Raw genomic sequence first — 20,986 nt, 5'->3', positions numbered from 1 at the left:
AAATGGTGATGAAATTATGTCCATTACTCTCCATCCAAACATCTGAACACATATTTTTGGAAGTGATAAAGTTCATATCAGACTCTGCAAAATCTCTATGGACTAGCTTCAAAGAAAGTAAGTCTATTCGAAAAATCAAAATCAGATTCGTATTTTCTCTGATTATATGCTTAGGTATAGTTGCATAGGACTGGTTTAGATATATCACATCAATATTCATATGTCTCCCCATGCTAAAATAATCTCGAATACATGCAACTTTCTGCAATTGCAAGTCATCAAAAAACACCAATTTATCCTTTTCTGAATCATTTGGATTTGGTATGCTTGAAATATCATTCGACATACAAAACTTCATGAATTTTAATGTGGAGAAGACTTTTTCCAAAAATACATACTTGGGCTGATATAAGGATTTACTAAATGAATATAAGCTTTGAAAACATAATGTTTTTCTATGGAAAATAAGGTTTAGGAGAATGTTTGTCTTGCCAGAAGAAGAACCACCAACAATTATTGATCGGATATGATTTGGAAAAAGCATGCCATGCTTACTTTTGTTCATGTCAGCCATTTTTGTAGTGACAATTAGCTCATCAAAATTTAAAATAGGAATTTCAACTTCATCTCCATGTACATTTTCATCTTTCTTCAGATTCTGCTTATCATTCATGTCTTATGTGTTCATGAACACACTTCACCTATGACTAACAGTTCAAACACAGGTTTTTCACAAATAATACAGAATCAAGATGAAATGCTATTATATTTACCTCTCAAAACATTACATACACTACATTCAGAAAATAACATAATATTCCAGAATATTCACTCATCTTCTACTGTAAAAAAGTATTTTACAAAACATGCTACCCTTGCTAATGATACAATTTTCTATGTTCATGTTCAAAACATATTAATAACTGTTACAAGCAAACAAATTAACTACATATATTCAATTTTTAATTACTAATTTTTTTCAATTTATAATGTACTAACAGTTGATTTTAGAAAAAGCTTTCTCATTTTGTCTTGAAATTAATGTAAGCTAGATTTGCACATTTAATTATTGTTTCCATAAAAAGTTTATCTGTATCCATATCTGGTTTTGCTCTTTCTTTGATGAATTCCCTGATTTTATAAACAGAATATGATAATGAATTACAAAAACATCGTTCAGGAAGCTCATAGGCAGATTTCCTGCATATCCTTTCACTTAGTAATTTGCCACCAGAATAACATACACTCAAATGTAGCTGTCTTTCTAAATCACTTTTTTCTGGTCTCACAAACCATAGAAATTCATCAAGGTCTACATAGTTTTTTCTGTAATTCGCTATTAAATCAACAAAACTCATGAGAATGTCACACATACAACATTGATAATGTGGAATTATGCTAGCTATGATATCCATGTCTCTGAAAGCAAATATAATAACAATATTAGTATTATTGCTACAGACAATTACTTTTTTTTAAATCCTGCTTCTAGACCACACTGTTCTAATAAATTGTAAGAAAAATCTTCACCAGACAAAACAAAAGATAGTCCTTTAATGTAAGACCTGAATTTGCATAATCCTTCAAGCTATCAATAAGATTGTCCAATAACACTGTTAGACCACAACGGTGAGCTTCCAATTTAAAATTTGCAGTAGACATCATAATCTGAAATAATATATATACATTTCACCTTCAAATTCCATCTTTTCATATCATCTTAAAACTAGTCTTCATCATAAAATATTCCAACATTCATACCACAAACTTTAATAAGTTTTCTTGCAAATTCTTTTCCCACATGATGATCTTCAAACATATCATCACTCATATATTCTATTGAAGATAGTTTTGAGCATTCACATTGATTTCTCTTGCAATAACCCCAATGATCAAATTTCCTATTTACATCATTCAAATTCCAGATAAGCTCATTTAGAAGGAAATAATGTACAACATATCTTTTCATCTCAGTTGTAATATTACCATGAAGCTCTACTAGAATATCCTCTTTGAACATTGTTCTTGGAATGTGTGACTCCATATCTGAAAAATACATATCTATTATTATTATTGATTCAAAGAAGATCTTTTTTATCAATCCAACTTGGTTCTATAAACCCAAACCATTTAACTAAAACCTTTTGCCCCTCACATCTCAATACCTTTTCAACTGAGTAAACATTTCTATCAGATCCATTTAATTGAGTTCTTTGTAATTCTCGTTCATAAAACCTTCCAATAATATTTTTACCAGACAGATCTTTTAATTAATATGTTGGTGGTATTGTAGCATGAACTTCAACTATTTCAAATAATTCTAAACTCCAATTTATTTCATAGGCTTTTTCAAAGAATTTTTTGTATTTAGAAATCCTCACTATATCACCTAACCCGAATTTGGGACGAATAGGTTTATTACTCTTTCTTAAGTGTTTTCTATTCAATTCAGCAATGATTTGTTTCTCATGTTTCAATATTACTTCAGCTGGTTTCATTTGGATAGTTGAATGAAATGAACATTATATTGATCAACAATCTTAATCAACCAAGATTCCCATGTATAATTGCCAGTTGCAGTGAAATAATGTTATAAGCGCAACTTTAGAGTTCTGTTGAAATGTTCAATAAATGCTGCATGAGAATTGAGGTAGACACTATAGTGATGTATCTTATAATGTTGTAGTAGAGCCTTTACTTGAGAATCATAAAATTCCTTCCCATTGTCTGTACAGAATAGCTTGATGCCGAGATTTCTCTTAAATATTGGTCTTGAAGCATCACTCACTTCACGAGTTGTTTTTGTCTTTAGTGGCACAGCATATGCAAACTTTGTAAATGCATTTATAACAGTTAAAATATATCTATAGTTCAAATTCATTTTAACAAAACCCTCCATTTCCATAAATTATGCCTGTAACATGTCATTAACCCCTTTTAGAATATAACTCCTTTTCATAAAGTCTTTACAGACAGGTTTATGCAACTCATTTGCCAACTGCTCTCGCACATTGCTCATTTTATCCTGTTCTCTCTTCAACTAGCAGATGGATACTAAAATCTCAATCATATCCATGCTTCTTCTATACACATATTAATTACAATCAATATGGTTGAGGTTATCCTGTTCACTGCATTGGGATTTACTGTACCAACACTTCTTCTGTATCATTTCCATCATAATTTTCTTCAGCTACATTCAACTCTTTTCCAAGTCAAGTCTAATATGATGTTCAATCTGATTATGTCCCCAGGCTAGTGTATTGATATTATTGGGTGGAATAAAGCGTTTGTCATCAAGTGGGGAAATAGCTATTTTTGATATCCTAATCTCAAAAACATTATGCAGATATGAATGTAATATGTTGGATGATTAATAATGAATCTTCCTATTGAATAGACAATCCTTATATATTTCAAATTTCGAATTATTATCGATTATATAACGTGACACACCTTCAGCTATATTCTTATTAGCGATTTCATATGATTTATTCACATATAAGAAAGAATAAAGCTTTGGTCTCAAACCTGAGAATTTTGTTATTATTGGTGAACACATTTCATTCTTCATGACACCGAGTTTCCTGTAATTGGTTAAACTATAACATTTGTGGGTGAGAGGGTATCCACTCATATCAAATAAATGTGAATTATTTCTCATATCCTCGTGAAAATCATCTGTTTCTATATGATAAAGAAAAGAATCTGTGTCAGACATGAGTATTTTTACCCTTTGGTAATAATACATTTGGAGAATCTTATTATAATGAAAGTCATACATAACTAGTCTGCTCGAATCTAGAACTGTAAACCCACAATAAATTGGTCGGTTCAATACAATATCATACTTTTTCAATTCCACTCCAATCACATTTGCATTAAACATATTCCACCGCTTTACATTTGGGCTTGATGATACTCTTTCTAATCGCTTCTCATCTGTAATCAATCTAATATTCAATCTATTTCTAACACATTCAATTAATTTCCCATAAATCGAGTTTGTGAGATTCTTGTACTGTGTTGATTCAAATATGTTTTCACTCTCCTGACAATGTTTTGTGTTGAGGTCAATATATTCTTTCAACCAAGCAGATTGGCTAAAAGCAATAATACGATGAATTTTTGTTAATTCCATTCCAAGTGTCAAATATAGTTTCAAATCTCGGTAATGTAATACATAATTCTTTCTACAATCCAGTGTGGCTACAAGCTTGGTTGACACTCTCTGTGTGCATCGATTGTTGGTTCTTTGATATTTGGAAAATAGCTCTACAGGTGGTAAACCTTTAATTGGGGCAAGAGGGTAATCGTTGTGTTTATCATGAAGATGAGAGGGGTAATTTAAATCCACATCTAGGACACAGCCTGTTTTAGCATCATCTGGAATGTTGAATACATTGATGAAATATATTTCCATCTTTGTCAACCACCTGAAACCACCATATGGCAGATAATTTGTCATACAGGAACCATACAAGCCGTTGGCATCAAGGTAGCAACAATAGGATGTAGGTCTACCACTATCATATTCATTATTCATGTGGGGGTTGTTGGCTTCCGCATATCTGTTTGGAATCACAGATAAACCACCTCGTTTTGATGATTCAAAGAGAAGGCCTACTGACTTCTCTTAAATAGAGGGGGTGTGAGGAGCTGGCTAGTACAGACAGATATCGTTATCATCCCCGTCGATACAGTCAACAACTCAACACTTCAGATAATCAGCTGTTAGCAGAGGTCTCCCGTTGCTATGACTACGATCTGAGTCATTTGTGGACATTGCAGGCGTACTACTTGAAGTCAGCTGTTCAACCTTGAATTTCCTAATTGGCAGATAAGCAGATAAGCCCTACGAAAACAGTCTGCGCAATCTCTACAACGGCCTGTTTAGTTGTTTTCATATAATTATTTGAACTCTAGAAACATGGAAAATAAAAGTGACCAATCTCTGGTGGAGCAGCTGAAATTATTCATATCAAACAAACTTAATTCTATTAAGACAGAAATGAGTACTAATAATACGGCAGTCAAAACTTCAGTGGAGACTTGTAAGAAAGAGCTTACAAATGCAATAACTAAACTGAAAACAGATATCAGCACTTGTGATGTAAAGATAGATAAGTTGGCCAAGGAGAACGACACAGTCAAGAGAAATATATCAAGAATGAATATGCAAGTTATCAATAATACACAACTACTCCAAAAAAAATCTAAGTATGACTACTATAATAATATACTACTCCAAAGCAGAGGCAATTCGAAAAAGACATGGGAGTGTATCAATGATCTATTGAATATAAAACGAGATAAAAAAATACCCAATATAGATCCCGAAGTTCTAAACCACCATTTCACACATGTAGGTCAATTATATGCTAATAAAATAATAAATAACAGCCCTAGACAACGTACTCATGCTGATTTGTCAATCCCCTCATTCAATTCATTTTATTTGGCTGAAACAAACAATGATGAAATAATAGACACAATCAATTCTCTCAGAAGTAACTCTTCTCCTGGAGTAGACAATTTGAGTTCTGCCTGTCTGAAAAAAGTAGCTTCCTATATTGTAGAGCCTCTTAAAATGATAATAAATGAATGTTTTTTGGTAGGTTATTCTCCTAAACTATTTAAAGTTGCTAAAGTTGTTCCTCTTTATAAATCAGGTGATAAATCAAACCCCTCAAATTATCGCCCAATAAGTTTAAGAAATAATTTAGCTAAAATAATGGAGAAAATTATAAAGAAGAGACTAGTAAGTTATTTGAATAAACATAGAATTATCAACAGAAATCAGTATGGATTCAAGAGTGGCATATCAACAGAAGATGCAATATCTGACTTTTTGGAAAGAATAATTGGAATAAAACTTCAACAGTAAAAAGAAAACTTTAACAACTTTCTTAGACTTGGCAAAGGCTTTTGACACTGTATCCCAGTCAAGATTATTAGAGAAGATGGAACACCTTGGAATCAGAGGCTCACCTCTCAAACTATTCAATATTTATCTAACTGAACGGTATCAACTACTTACGCTGAATACTTTATCAAGTAATAAAAAACTTACTGAATATGGTCTGCCTCAAGGCACTGTTTTATCACCAATACTTTTCCAAATTTATATTAATGATTTTCTTAAAGTTGACATTGGGAACTGCTCAATCGTATCCTTTGCTGATGATACCGCTCTCACTTTCACTGGCAATTCCTGGGAGGACGTGCGCCTTAGCGCAGAAAATGGTCTAAGAGAAGCACAATCTTGGCTCGATGAACATCTGCTTACTTTAAATGCTTCTAAAAGCGTATTCATGACTTTCTCACCCAATGCCCAAACACAACCTCATGAAATAGAAAGTATTAAAATACACCAAGTGAACTGCAATTGTCAACAATCAACAAATCACTGCTTTTGTCCTGAAATTCGAAAAAAGGACCGAGTAAAATACCTGGGAATACTGTTGGATCCATATCTGAGATGGAATATTCATATAAACAGCATGTGTTTGAAAATAAAATTTCCAATATATAAATTTCATCAAATTAGAGAACTAAATAACTTGAAAATAGCCCAATTAATCTACTTCTCTTATGCACAAGCTGTCTTACAATATGGAATAAGAGCTTGGGGTGGAGCCTTGAACACACATTTTGAAAAACTTTTCATAATTCAAAAATATATTATTAAAACAATTCTAGGCAAACCCAGACTTTATCCTACAAGCGATCTTTTCAATTAATTCAAAGTACTAACTGTTCGACAGCTGTACATAAAAAATTTGATGATATATATCAAGAAGAATAAAAATAAATTTCTTCTTTGTGAAAGAAACTTGAATTTAAATTTACGTCCTATTAGAGAAACATTCCATCAAGAGAGGATGGATTTGAATGTATGTAGAAGACAATTCACTTACTTATCACAGAGGATAATAAATCTTGTTCCTACTCATTTTGTTGCCAATACAAGCCGGAGCAAAAAACTAAATTGCGAGATTGAGGAATGGATAAGATCAAATAAAACTGAAGAAAAAATCTTCTACGCACGAACTGTTTCTTGTTTTTATGTTTTGTTTCTTTTATCATAGAATAATAATTATTGTGTTTTACTAACTTTTATCCAAAGGCTATTTCTCCCATTATACTAAAATTTAACAACGAATTGGATAAGAGAGGATTTCTATCATCAGCGCGGAAGTCATCTGAAGTTTTGAAGATTGGGCTGCTTGGTATGGAGCCAGAGTCAAGAGTTGATGTCACCCTACTTCTATTCTCTTTTCAACCGTGCAAAGGATTTCCAATCAAGAGGTGTGCTCAAATACGTTTGGTTTAGGAACAACGAACTGCTGGTTGGGGAATCAGATTTAAATAAAACCTTTAAAATCAGATATGCTGGAGACATAGGTGCTTTGGAGGGGGTTGAGGACCCTCACTACTCGAAAGATGACTTTGAAAGTGAAGGGTTGAGCACAGAAGCTTCGGAAAATGGAAATAAGACAACAGCAACCACAAGGAAGAAAAGGAAAGTGAATGCAGAGAGGCAGAGAAGAGGTAACCTATCCCAGCATTCGATGGATAATTTTTTAGAGAGGCAGACACAGTGAGAGATAACTCAAAAGTGTGAAGTGAAAAGTATTCAGATATTGGAGTAATATTTTGGAATGTTGGAGGATTTCGTAATGTGTATAATTTCAGTGCAGAAACAATAAATTAATTACTTGTCTAAGAGCTCTATAATTTGTTTTTCTGAAACTTTTCTTGCCAACAATGATTTTCTCAGACCGGCATGATTTGAGTATTATAATGTGTTCACTTCCAATGCGACCAGATTTAATATCAGAGGTAGACCAAGTGGTGGATTTATGACTTTAGTGAGAAAGAATTTGAGTGATACAACTTTGCTGGATGATAACAGCTATTGGCTGATACTGAAAATAAAAATTTTCAACTTCTTTCTGATTGTGGGGAATGTCCATTGGAGACCTGGTGCAAGCACTGATTCCTGTCTTGACTTACTTTCGAATTTCTTGAGAGAGGTAAAAATTAAGAAGGAGGTCTCTGAAATAATATTGGGGGGAGACTGGAATGCAAGAATTGGTTTACTCAATCAATATGTGGAAGAATTGTCGGAAGAGACAGAGTTGTCCAGTGAGAGGCGAGCACAGGATCTGGTATGTGATTCTCGAGGTCGCAAGTTGGTTGAATTGATGGAAGACAATGGAATGCTGGTAGTGAATGGTAGATCAGTTAATGACAAGCATGGCAAATTCACAAACATCATATATAATGGAAGTAGCACAGTTGATATGGCCTGGATTACGTTCAAGCTGATTGATTATATTAGTGATTTTGAAATTGCGCCCTGTTTTGAAAGTTGTAGTCATATGCCTGTCTCAGTAACTATTAAAACATCCTTAGAATATTCGGAGCCAGCAGTACCAGCAATCCAAACAGTAAGATTAATATCACGATACAACTTGACAAGAGAAAATACTAATTATTTCAAAAGACTTATGACAGAAAATCGAAGAATCTATTTTTATTCGGAAAATGCTAGTGAACTCAATGATAATTTTTCAATTGCTGTCAGAGAAAATGCAGTACAATCAGAAGTACTGATTATCGAAAGAGTAGTCAGTTCAATGGAAAGTAAGAGAGTTTGTCAAGATAAGCCATGGTATAATTTAGAGTGTGCAAATGCAAAGAGGAAAATACGCAAGAAGTGGAGGAAATTTGGTAGGCAACCTTCTCAAATCAATCTTTCAAATCTACTGCAGTCTAACAAAGCGTTCAGGGAGATAACAAGAAGAGCAAGAGCAAAAAGATTATTCCATGAAAACTTGTTGAATGAAATATATCAGGCAAAGGATAGTAAATCATTTTGGAACGCTGTTAAGAGAAACACTCAGAGATGGCCAAAGAAGAATTCAAATTGTTCAGTAAGCCTTGAGGCTTGGATCCAGTACTATAGAAATTTATATGCAGGACCACGAACAAAATTGGTTTTAACCTGTGTATACTCAGATGAATACATGGATGGAGAGATAAGCTTAATAGAGCTACACACAGTTATCCAGAAGAGCAAGATGAGAAAATCGCCTGGAATTGATGGATTGGGCTATGAATTGTTCAAGATCTTGCCGGCCTCATGGGAACACTACTTGTTGAACTTGTTCAATAATGTATTCAACTCGGGAATAGCACCTGAGAGCTGGGGACAAATACTTATGTTCCATCTATTCAAGAAGGGAGACCCTAGCTTACCGGAAAACTTCTGAGGAATCGCGTTAATCAATGCCATAACAAAGCTAAACACAAGTATTTTAGCTGAGAGGATAATGCAATGGGCAGAATTAGAGGGCAAACTCCCACAGGAGCAGAGTGGTTTCAGGAAAGCCAGAGGATGCATAGACAACATATTTGTGCTCAGTTCAGCTTTAAACATAGCTACTTGGCTTCAAAAAAATACAGTTTTCACCATGTTCATAGATTACAAACGAGCTTTCGATAGTTTGGATTATTCGATATTATGGCCTAACTCTGTAGTCTTGACATATCCACAAAAATGATCAAGACTATCAAGTCTCTATATGATATTGCAGTTGTACAATTGAACACTGGATCGGAATTGAGAATCAATGTCACCAAAGGCATCTTGCAGGGTGATTCAATGAGTCCTCTACTCTTTTCATTGTTCATAAGCGACATTGTATCCTTTTTTGAAAATCATGGATGTAAAGGAGTTAATTTGAATGGAGACAGAGATCTTGTGGCGCTGCTATATGCAGATGATCTCGTAGTTCTAGATATGACATGGAGGGGTATCAGGAGAGCATCAGATATTTTGAGGGCATACTGTACGTTGAATAATCTGGAGGTGAATGTTCTGAAAACAAAAGTGATACCAGTAAGAAGAGGTGATAAGGTGGTAGAGGTAACAGACGACAGATCACTTTTCAGGATCAGCGAATTGAAACAGCAAGTAGATATTGCTACCTGGGAACGGTTTTTTCTTCATCTGGACTCTTCTCTGCAAATATGGACGAGGCTAGTAAGAAGGCGCGGATGGAAGCAAATAAACTAAAAGAGATATGTATCGCTACAAGAGTAAGCCAATTGGAGACTATTGTACGACTTCACCAGTCTATTGTGGCATCTACCCTTTTGTATGCAGCTGAAGTTTGGGCGCCATCTTAATGTGACAGGATTGAATCAGCCGATAAGCATTTCTTCAAATCACTCTACTTTTGGAAAAAGAATACCCCAATGCACTATATACGCGTTGAGTTAGGATTGAACCACAGTGAGTGTATAGTCCTGAAAAAAATGCTGAAGTGGTATCTGAAAGTAAAGAAAATGGAGACCGGGAGGCTGCCAAGAATATGCCTTGAGAGACTCCAAGAGTTGGATTTGATGCCCGCAAACAAAGTGAAATATAATTGGATATCTCAACTAAACCAAAAACTTCGTAGTGCTGGACTTGAGAATGAGCTACATAGAATGGAAACCAGGACAGATGTAATCCGAATATTGGAGGAATATGAGAAAAACAAAGTCCTTATAGACATGAACCGGGTAGTGAACTTATGCTACAATAGGCTTTTCCAGCATATAAGCAGTCTAGGCACAGGAGAGCTGTACTTGAGCTTTAGAAGAAATAGTACTTATAAACTGACAGTTTGAATGGGTTTTTTGCTCGAAATCCCCTCCCCCCTCTCTACCCTCTACCATCCACTTTTCTAAAAATAGATTTCCCCTTCCCCTTGCCCAGTGAAGACGAGGGGGCTCTCTGTTCTAAAAATAGATTCACCCTTCCCCTGCTCCAGTGGTGATGAGGGGGATGAAGAGAGAGAAAGAGATATCTCTCTCACACTCTCTCTCTCTCAAAATAGATTTTCCCTTCCCCTGCTTCAGTGGTGATGAGGGGGATGAAGAAAGTGAGGGAAAAAATAATTTCCCTTTGAGGGAAAAAATTCCCTCTCTACATCTATACTGACAGATTAAAGTGAATTGAGAGATTCCCTATCACTCTACATCTAATGCTATACTGACAGATTGAAGTGAATTGAGAAATTCCCTATCTCTCTCTCTCTCTCTCTCTCTCTCTCTCTCTCTACATCTATTGCTTAATAATCTATTGCTATACTGTCAGATTAAAGTGAATCCTTATCTCTACAATTATCTAAGTTCTATAATATCCATATTATGCTTGGTTTCCAACTGACAGTCAAGAGTTCAATCAAACTGTTTATGCTTGTGTAAAAAATTGAGCTCTTTTGCTGTACAAGCATCCCAGTCATTATTGTTGAAGTGTTTTCTCCGACCATATGTAAGTATAATTGGAATGAGCTAGCATATCTAAAAATACTTACATATTTCCAGAGCTATTTCACTCGGGGGGGCGGGCTATCTTAATACTCAACGCCTATAGTTACCATGAAACTGTCTTAAGAATATACGATTCCCACTCACATTCAATTCCCATGAATGAGAATTAAAACTTCTGATGTTATCCTGATCCAAAACCACTGAATATTCTTTCGGCAACTTAATAGTGTGTTTAAAGTCACCTTCACTATCAATATCAATAATTTTAAGGTGAATTTCGCCATTATCGGCAAACGTTACCTTTGTTATCACAAACCAATCATAAGGATGAAATTCAAAACCCCAATTGGCTAGTGGATTTGCTTCTACAGAGAACTCATTGAAACTTCTCCAATCAAAATAGTTAGACATCATGTGAACTTGTCGGCTTGACTGTTTAGACTGAAGTGACGCGCACGTGCGCGCGCATGCTACACTCCCTCTTGTTGAATGTTTCTCCAGAGAAATGACATGTGTGCTACGCTGCTCCCTGTGAGGTGAATGTTTCCCCTTCCCAAATTCTATAGATAAGAGTGAGTTCATATAACTCCTACATCGAAAAAACTGTTACATTCAATCATAGACACATGAAAAAATGTATAGTCTGATTTATCATCTTGAGGTAGCATGTGTTAGCAAGAAAACCGTTAAAGTTCACTGTGCTTCAAATCTCTCTCTCATATGCCAAGTGTTATCCTTTCACAAGATTTTATGTTTTTGGAGACAATACAAAGCCTTTATACTGGGCTAGACCCATTCTGGTAGTTATAATTTCGGCAACCTGATTTTCGGAAAGGTTATGTTGCTTAGCTTCTATCCAATTCATATTAAAGCTCACACGTGCATATCCGCTCACAATATCATAAGCTATCTTATGGATGAATAAATAAAGATAATCTATGAATGCAGCCGAACATTGCAGTCTCATAACAGACCCCTCTTCCAAATTTTTAATTGCCTCAGCTATTTCATCATGAACGCTTTTCACAGCGACTTTCATCTCGTTTTTCTTAATAAAATCTCCTATATCATTTTTAGTTGCATACTTGTCTGCAATTTGATTAATCAGAATAGCAATAGCATCTTTTGTAATGAATTATTCAATACCATCCATAATATTAGCTTTTATTGCACTCGCCATTTCAGATAATCGTTTTTCAAACTCTTCCTTTGTTAATGAAGAACTAGTCAATTTCTGCAAAGTAGATTCTAAATATTGCTTATCAATTGGCGATGGGTGTGTTTCATTTACTTTAGTAAAAATTTCTGTACAAAGCTGTTTTAATTTAGTATTGAGGTAGTTTCTGTCCAAGACCTCCAAATTCTCAATTTAATCTGATATGGCTTTTAATTTCCCATCTAAATAACCTTTATCGACTTTATTGTTGTTAATACTGTCCAACTGGGATGAAAAGCTGTCTGTTTAAGTTTTCACTTCTCCTAGAGCAGATTCTAAAGTTAGAGTTCTCTCTGCAATAGCTCTATCAATATTGGCACTAAAATTCTGTTATGAACTTAGAATATATTCTCTTTCAATTATGCTCACACCGATATTCTTAGTATTTTCCGAAATGAGTTTGGTCATTTGTGAATCTAAATAAAATTTCACAGCTTCGCTGATTCCTTGCTGATTTATCAATTCGATTATTTTCTGTGTTATCGAGTCAATATCGCACGTAAGATTAGCACTACTAGGTGTATCAATCCGACCGAATTGATGCAAAGTCATCGTAACACTAAACAATTAGTTTTGCTTCTTTTAGCTCTTCAATTATAGATGCAATCTCAACATCATGTCCAGTGTTGCCAGAAGCTTTTGAGGAATAGAGTAAATTTAATCTTTCCACTAATTCATCAAAATTATTAAAGTTTTGATAAATTCTATCATGAGAATTATTTTTTGCAAATTTCAATAAACCCCATCCCTTCTTTTAACTAATTTTTTTACTGGGAAATAACTCCTGAATCATTTGCGATTTAATTCCCCAATTTTGTTCAATATACCCTCTTCGATCTAAATGTATGCCTGTAAGTGTTAAGATTTTTTTATACTTATCCAGATTTCTCTGATTATAAAGATTCGAATTCGGTCTTGAACTGAATAATAACTCAAGTAGACCATGTGTTAAACGAAATCTTTCATTATAAATATCTATATAACCGGTATCAAATATTACTTGCTGATTTTCAATATAATACACATCATCTTTAGAATTGTATGAAATTCCATAACTAATTGAATTATTCAATTTTTCCGCATGAAATGTTTTTAGGTATTGTGACAGCAGCTCATCGTTCTTACTAGAACCAAGTAAACTGTTTTCAAATTTAGTTGAGCTTAGAAGATTCCCTGTTGAACTCCCATAGCTTTTATCATAACTCGACTCCTCATCATCAATCTTCATACTCTCTTCTTCCTCTTTCACTTCTTCCTTTTTTGGTTTTACACCATGATTAGAGTGGAAACTGGATTTGTTTTTTCCCAGTTCAATTATGGGCTCCATCAACGGTGAGAGCGTTTTCCTATTGTATTCCTCCGATCGTTTTTCAAAATTAAGTAAGGTTTTATGCTTGTCCCTGATTACTTTTCTCAATTTCTTAATCTTATCGATTAAACCAATGTTCTTTCTATTCAGTTTCCTGCTGCGTGTTTCAGACAACATGACTGTACAAAGAATTAATCTCTACTGAATGGTAAGAAACGTATCGAGCGAATCTCGGTACGGTACTTGCCGCTATTAATTCCACACTCAGTCATAATAAATACAAAATTATGAGCTTCACGATTCCAAACTTTATGGCAAAGTTTACTGAAATCTTTATAAGAAATATCTCCTCCAACATGATCTCTGTGAATTAATTCAAGACTCAATAAATCTATCTTGCAGATTATAATCATATTTGCATTGTCCCTAGTGAAATGTTTCTGTGTAGCTCTATAACTCTGAATTAAATATGCCATGTCAATATTACGATGTCGGCCCATAGTGAAATATTCTCTTATTCGAGGTACATGATTAAGTTTCAAATCGTCAAATATAACTAAAGAATATTCTAATATTTTGTTTGTATGTGGTATAGATTCAGAATTGTTGTTTATATGGAATTCAATATCCTTCATTTTTGAAAAGACTTTTCTCAAGAACAAGTACTTATCTTGATACTCGCTCTTAGTGTGCAAGTATATAGTTTTAAATCTCAACCCATTCTTTGAAAAAATTAAATTGAATAGCAAATTGGTCCTACCACCGCCTGAAGAACCTATTATAAGGATCCTTGCATTATGAGGTAACAATTCAACATTTTTACACCATGTTGGGATTTCTTTCTGTCTTATAATATTGTCGAAATTCACTATCGGGATATTACTCATGTAAGACACGTGTACAGCATGTGATCTGAAAAGGAACTAATCATTTTTCGTAAGTTATCAAAGGAGGGTGTGTGCCACTCACCTCATGGGTGCCTGAGTGTGTATGGCTTATGACATCGGAATGCGGCCGACATGTGCTCGCTGTCACTAGCAAACTGATAGAAGTTTCTCACTTCAATATATCGTTCCCTCTCTCTCCCGCACCCTCTTTACGAGAATGCATCTGTTCCTCCTTATCTATGCCTTAGCGAAAGATTTTCTAAAGCAAATTACGAAAATGAAACTACAGATTGAAATGAAACTGAGAAGCATTTTTTGATTAAGACGTATTATATTCACACCAAATCTTTGTGACATTTACACTGAATGGAATATATTACAATAGATTATTTTTTATCTAATAGTTGACTTCTACTAATATAACTGGGTGTTGAAAATCCAATCCACTTAACAAGCAATCCTTTTTTGTCAGGCTTTAATATTTTTTCAATCAGATATACTTGTCTCTCCGATTCGTTTAATTGTGTTTTTTTGATTTCTTCTCCATAAAACCTACCACTAATTACTTCTCCGTTCAGATCTCGCAAGCTGTATGTTACAGGTTGAGAAGGGAATATAGAATGAATCACAAAATACTCTGTGCTCCAATTTATGTTATAAGATTTATCGAAAAAAAACCTTTTCTTCGAGATTCGTACAACATCTCCTAGCTTAAATTTTGGTTTTGAATTTTTCAATTATATCGTCTATTGAATGCAGAATTCAAAGACATTAAAACACGATTACGATTTTTTTTCCTCACATCTTCAGGTTTCATTCTAATTGAAGTGTGCATTGTTGCATTATAATCACGAACCAAACTGTCTAGCTGCGATATCCAGTTTTTTGTTCCACGTTCAGTTAAATATCTATAAATTTTTGCTTTAATCATTCTATTAAACGTTTCAACTATGGGAGCTTTCTTATCACTAAAAACATGGTAATGTTTAATACTGTATCTATCTAATAGCGCTTCAACTTTTGAATTGAAGAATTCTGTTCCCTGATCTGATTGAAACAACTTAACTCCCCTACTTTTAGAAATAATTGGTTCGAGTGCATCAAATACAGATTGACTTGACTTGTCTTTTAATGGTACACAATATGCGAATTTTGAAAAACGATTAATAACAGCTAAGATATACCTATAACCTTTATTAAAACGTGATAAACTGCTCATCTCAATGAGATCGGCTTGAAGCAAGTCTTTTTCACTTTTCAACTCATATTTGCGAGTGGGATAGTTGACACATGGTACACTATGAAGTTCTTATGCTATCTTAGATCTAATAATATTCATATTTACAACACAAAATCAAAATTAGTGGTGATGCATGATCATCGCAGGAGCAATCAGTTCAGAGCGTTGTTGGCACTCTATAATGTCCAAAAGGCAAAGTGTCCACACCGTTCTCTGCAATATATCTCTTATCATCATAAGGACTCATTTAAGGACTCATCATAAGTTTTCTACATTTCACTCCGGTCTGTACACCCTTTGCTACACATTTATTTACAGGTTCTTCATTCTCATTACATACTAAATACGAGTAAAGTTTAGATCGAAGCCCTATAAATTTATGGACGGGTTTTGAGGCTGTCTCATCCTTGAACTTTCCTACAACTTTATTTCTCTCCATGGAAAAGCAGGGGTGGTAAGGAGGGTAGTTATTAGTGTCGAAAAGGTTCAAATTTTCTTTAATCAACTGATACACGTCCTCCACTTTTACATTTGAAAGAAAACTATTGGTATCGGTCATACAGAGTTCTACGCGATCCCACGGTATAATTTTTTGTAATTTACAATAGAAAAAATCGTACATATGGAATTTACTCAACTCCAGTACGGAAAACCCGGAATAGACAGGCTTGTTCATTTTTAGTTCCAACTTACGAGAGAAAACCGCGATCACGTTTGGACTAATTATTTGCCAGCGTTTGCATAACAGATTTGAAATGTACTTATCGAACCATTTTTCATCCATGATAATTTTAACATTGATATGCTTGCGAACTGATTGAATAGTCTTCCCAAAGATAAGTTTGCAACAGGCCTTAAAGAAGGATATTTCAAATTTATTTTTTGCATTCTGTCTATTGCGGATATTGAAGTTGATGTAGCTTTTCAGCCAGGGAGATTGGGAAAAGCTAATTACGCGATGTACTTTCATTGATTGCAAACCAAGCTGAAGGTAGAGTTTTAAATTGAGATAGTGGACAATGTACTTTTCACGGTCAAAAAGTGTGTTCATGAGCTTTCTGGTTCCAGTTTGACCGTTCTCATTTGTTTGATAGTTTGACAGCAATTCGTGTGGAGGTGTTTGGTGGGGAGGCGCGAGTGGGGAACTGGCATGCTTATCATGTAACTCTTTCGGATACTTGAGATCGCATTCTATTACATATCCAGTTTCTGAATTGCTGTCCAAATTCGCAAAATCAAGCTTGGAAATTTCTTCCTCTGTGAGGAATTTGAAATTTCCAACAGGTCAGTTTTGACTCATTGCTTCCGAGTATAAACTGTTTGCATCGATATAAAGAAGATAATTTCTCGGTTTTGAGGGGTCGTATGTCTCAGGTAGATGTTTGTTATTCGCCTCAGAATAACATTTACCAATAAATGAGACCCCGCCCCTCATCACCGGCTCAAACATGAGATGCATGTCAGGATGTGTAATCAACTCTAGTTCAACTTTAGTGTGCATCAACATGCAATTCCAGGTAAAGTGTGCGAGGGAAACAAAATGAGTGACATCAAGGCCATAAGAGCTAAAAAGCGTAGACCTCATAGATTCAAAAACTTCCGCTAATAGCATCACATCCAAACATAAATAGAAATCGTGATATTCACCAAGCATTTCAGCTTTAATGTCGAGAACACTCTTTGCGCGTGCTCATATTCTTCGCGAGACAGAGGTGCATCAGTTAAATCATAATGAAAAACATTCGATGGGAGGAAGTGATGTTTCCACAAATTTTTCAGGACAACCCATGTATGAGTAAGGATATATTCCTTTTTTCAACAAGATTTGTCTGTGTTCGCATTGCGGGTCATGAAACACTGAAAATAAATGTTCAAACTTCTTTTCCATGTCTGTACTTTCTACCAAATTACGCACCAATACTTCCAAGGATTCGCTTATAAACTTGTAGGAATCTAAAAATTTAATTTTACCGAATTTTGAAATTTGCGCTCTCGACTTTCACATAAATGTTGCATCGGAATTTCTCGTTTCATATCCTCATGCAAAATGTCGCCAAGATCTGTAATTTCCTGAAGAAATTTCTCCATGATTTCTTCCTCTAAACTACTCGATCTATGGAGTACAGGTCCGTAAGCGATTTCCCCGTTCACATCGATAACAACAAAACAATACCCACAGGGAATATGCCGCGCTGTTTTCTTTGTATAGCTATGAGTGATTTCATCCGATTCGGATTCATCATCATCATCATTATTATCGATATTAACAACATAAGTTTCTATATCCGCATAAATGGTATACTTTCTCTTCAACGTGGCGCCAGTTTCTTAAATTTAATTGTGTCTCCTCATTTAGGATATGAAACATGCTGCAATCCAAACTTGGAACAAAGCTGTTCATGTTTCATCAAATTTGCTTTGTCATCATAATTTTTAGATTTGGTCGATGTAAATCTATGAAAACTGGAATTAAAAATGTGTATTTGACCATCATGTTTTGAAAGGTGAGAGAGAAGATGCAATAATCTGTTTTTCCTGTTCGCGGTATTAATTAAACAAAAATGCGTTTTTCCTGCATCGGCTTTCTGCATTAAAAGATTAATTTGGTGCATACGAGTGCAGAAAATGCTTGTGCGGTAGGGAAAGAACTTTTTGTTGTCATACACGATGACGTGAATTGCAATATCTGGATTCAGTATTTCAAATTTCTCAATATCGCGTGTCGTCACCAGAAAATTTACACCTCGCGTATTAAGTGTGTGAGCAAACTTGCTTAAATACTTTACAGTCAAGTCTGAGTTCCTTGATTTCTGATGGAAATATGTGAGGACTGACCATAAAAAGCATTTTTTGTCACACAGATTTTTGACATTTATAATGAGATTTTTGTTCTCAAGAAACTGCGGTGTTTGAATGGAACTGGATGTGAATATTGGATTTAATTCAATCACATTCACATCCAGTGACTCAGTTTTCTTCAAAACTCAACCGCTGCCATGTCAAACAAAGTTGTCAAAAGATGACAGGATTTTTCTTATGGCCAACATGAAATGATCATTAAAATCTTCATAATACTCAAGCACGTTTAGTGCTATGTTGGAGTAACTATGAAGATTTATGAGAGATGAGACAGTCTCGCTAACCTCATCATCCATCACCACTAATTTATACAACAAAACATTCAAGACGATGAACCATTTTACATTGCCATCATGCCGTGCCACGTGCTCTCTAATTATGTCGAAAATGTGTTGTTTCGATCTCTCGAGCACATTCTCGATGCTAATTTCCTTGGCATCCTCAATGGTTATACGAGGGCGGAATTACAAGATATTAGTGTTTAAAGTAATCGATCATGCATAAATTATTTGATAGCAAGGAAATATTATTTGAACTGGTTAGAGATGGAATCACAAGATATTATTGTTTAAAGTAATCGCTCATGCATAAATTATTTGTTAGCAAGGAAATATTATTTGAACTGATTAGAAATTGAATTATGAGATATTAGTGTTTAAAGTAATCGATCATGCATAAATTATTTGATAGCAAGGAAATATTATTTGAACTGGTTAGAGATGGAATTACGACATATTATTGTTTAAAGTAATTGATCAAGCATAAATTATTTGATAGCAAGGAAATATTATTTGAACAGGTTAGAGATGGAATTACAAGATATTATTGTTTAAAGTAATCGATCATGCATCAATTATTTGATAGCAAGTAAATATTATTTGAACTGATTTGAAATTGAATTACAAGATATTATTGTTTAAAGTAATCGCTCATGCATAAATTATTTGAACTGGTTAGAGATGGAGCTACAAGATATTATTGTTTAAAGTAATCGATCATGTATAAATTATTACTCACTTTGAGATTGTGTAGTGAATCATTGATCAAGTTCTCTAGTATGATTTGACGAATCTGATTTGATGATAATCTGAAACAAATAAGACACTAATCAAATATTTTTCAACAGAAACAAGCTGGAATGGAGCACGGCTCGTCACTTGTCCCGCCGATGAAGGAGGTGCAGGGGGCGGAGAAGGTTGAGTTGGACTTTGTCCAACTCATCAATCAGCCTGTAGACAAACCCTGGGTGCCGCTGAGAGAGTAAAAGGAGGATGCTCCCTACCCCATTATCAGCGCGAGGGAGCATACGAATAAACATGGGCGACGAGTTATTTTAAAAATTAGCAATGCACCAAGCAAATCTGTGTGTGAGGTATATTTACCACAACGATTTGCTTCCTGCATTACCACGGAAAAAATAGAACAATTTAATAAAAGTTGTAAAAATTTGGTAATGATAGTATCACATAAGTCGGGGAATTGGACCGATATAAAAATTGTTAAGCATTAACAATTTCTCTATCTATACAATTCATCGACTTATGTGTTACGAATTGTATAGATGTATGTGTGAAAGTAGTATTAGTAGTGAATAAATTGTATACATATTTGATAAAAAATTGTTTTCAATTCTTACCTGTTATTGTTGATAAGTTCACAATGAATAGTAGAAACACAGAAGAAGAAGAATGGTTCACCTTTCACCTGCTTACACTCTGTTGTGAATGATAAGTAAAGAAGCTGAGCTCCCCTTTTATAGTTTGTTGCGAGCATGCATAGAGGCAAACGTATTTACTACTACACACACACACAGACACACACACACATACAGCCAAGTGGCTTCGGTGAGTTGATGCATCGCTCCCTCCCACATGTTTTGGCACGTGTTCCTACAGATATGGGTGGGCGCGATGACATCTTTTCCCCCCTTTCAAATTGCATTCACCTTTTCAGATTTGTTATTTGAAATAATATTCTTATCATTCGAACAATGTTATAAGCACATAGCAATCTGATACATGGTGTGAATTCATTTCCAACTCGATTGAAAATTGAACCAATTCAATTTTCTTTTGATTAAGTTGGTGTAATGATTAATTAAATAATTAACCTCAGTTTATGTTCAACCATTGAGTTGAAAGGTA

At 34.6% G+C, this 20,986-nt stretch overlaps 1 protein-coding gene across 2 annotated transcripts in view; it reads left to right on the top strand.

The window, feature by feature from the left end:
- Positions 1 to 20,384, top strand: part of LOC120351881 — an 83,142-nt gene extending 62,758 nt beyond the window's left edge. For both annotated transcript variants that reach the window (XR_005571599.1, XM_039430632.1), the window contains exon 2: positions 19,969 to 20,384. The gene's annotated coding sequence lies outside the window, so the exon portion shown is untranslated. The remainder of the gene's footprint in view (positions 1 to 19,968) is intronic.
- Positions 20,385 to 20,986: the final 602 nt, after the last annotated feature.

Source organism: Nilaparvata lugens, chromosome 6 (genome assembly GCF_014356525.2).
Source record: "Nilaparvata lugens isolate BPH chromosome 6, ASM1435652v1, whole genome shotgun sequence".
In the NCBI taxonomy this organism is placed as follows: Eukaryota; Metazoa; Arthropoda; class Insecta; order Hemiptera; family Delphacidae; genus Nilaparvata; species Nilaparvata lugens.
Note: the sequence above shows the minus strand (reverse complement) of the source record. Positions and strands in the feature narration are given on the sequence as shown.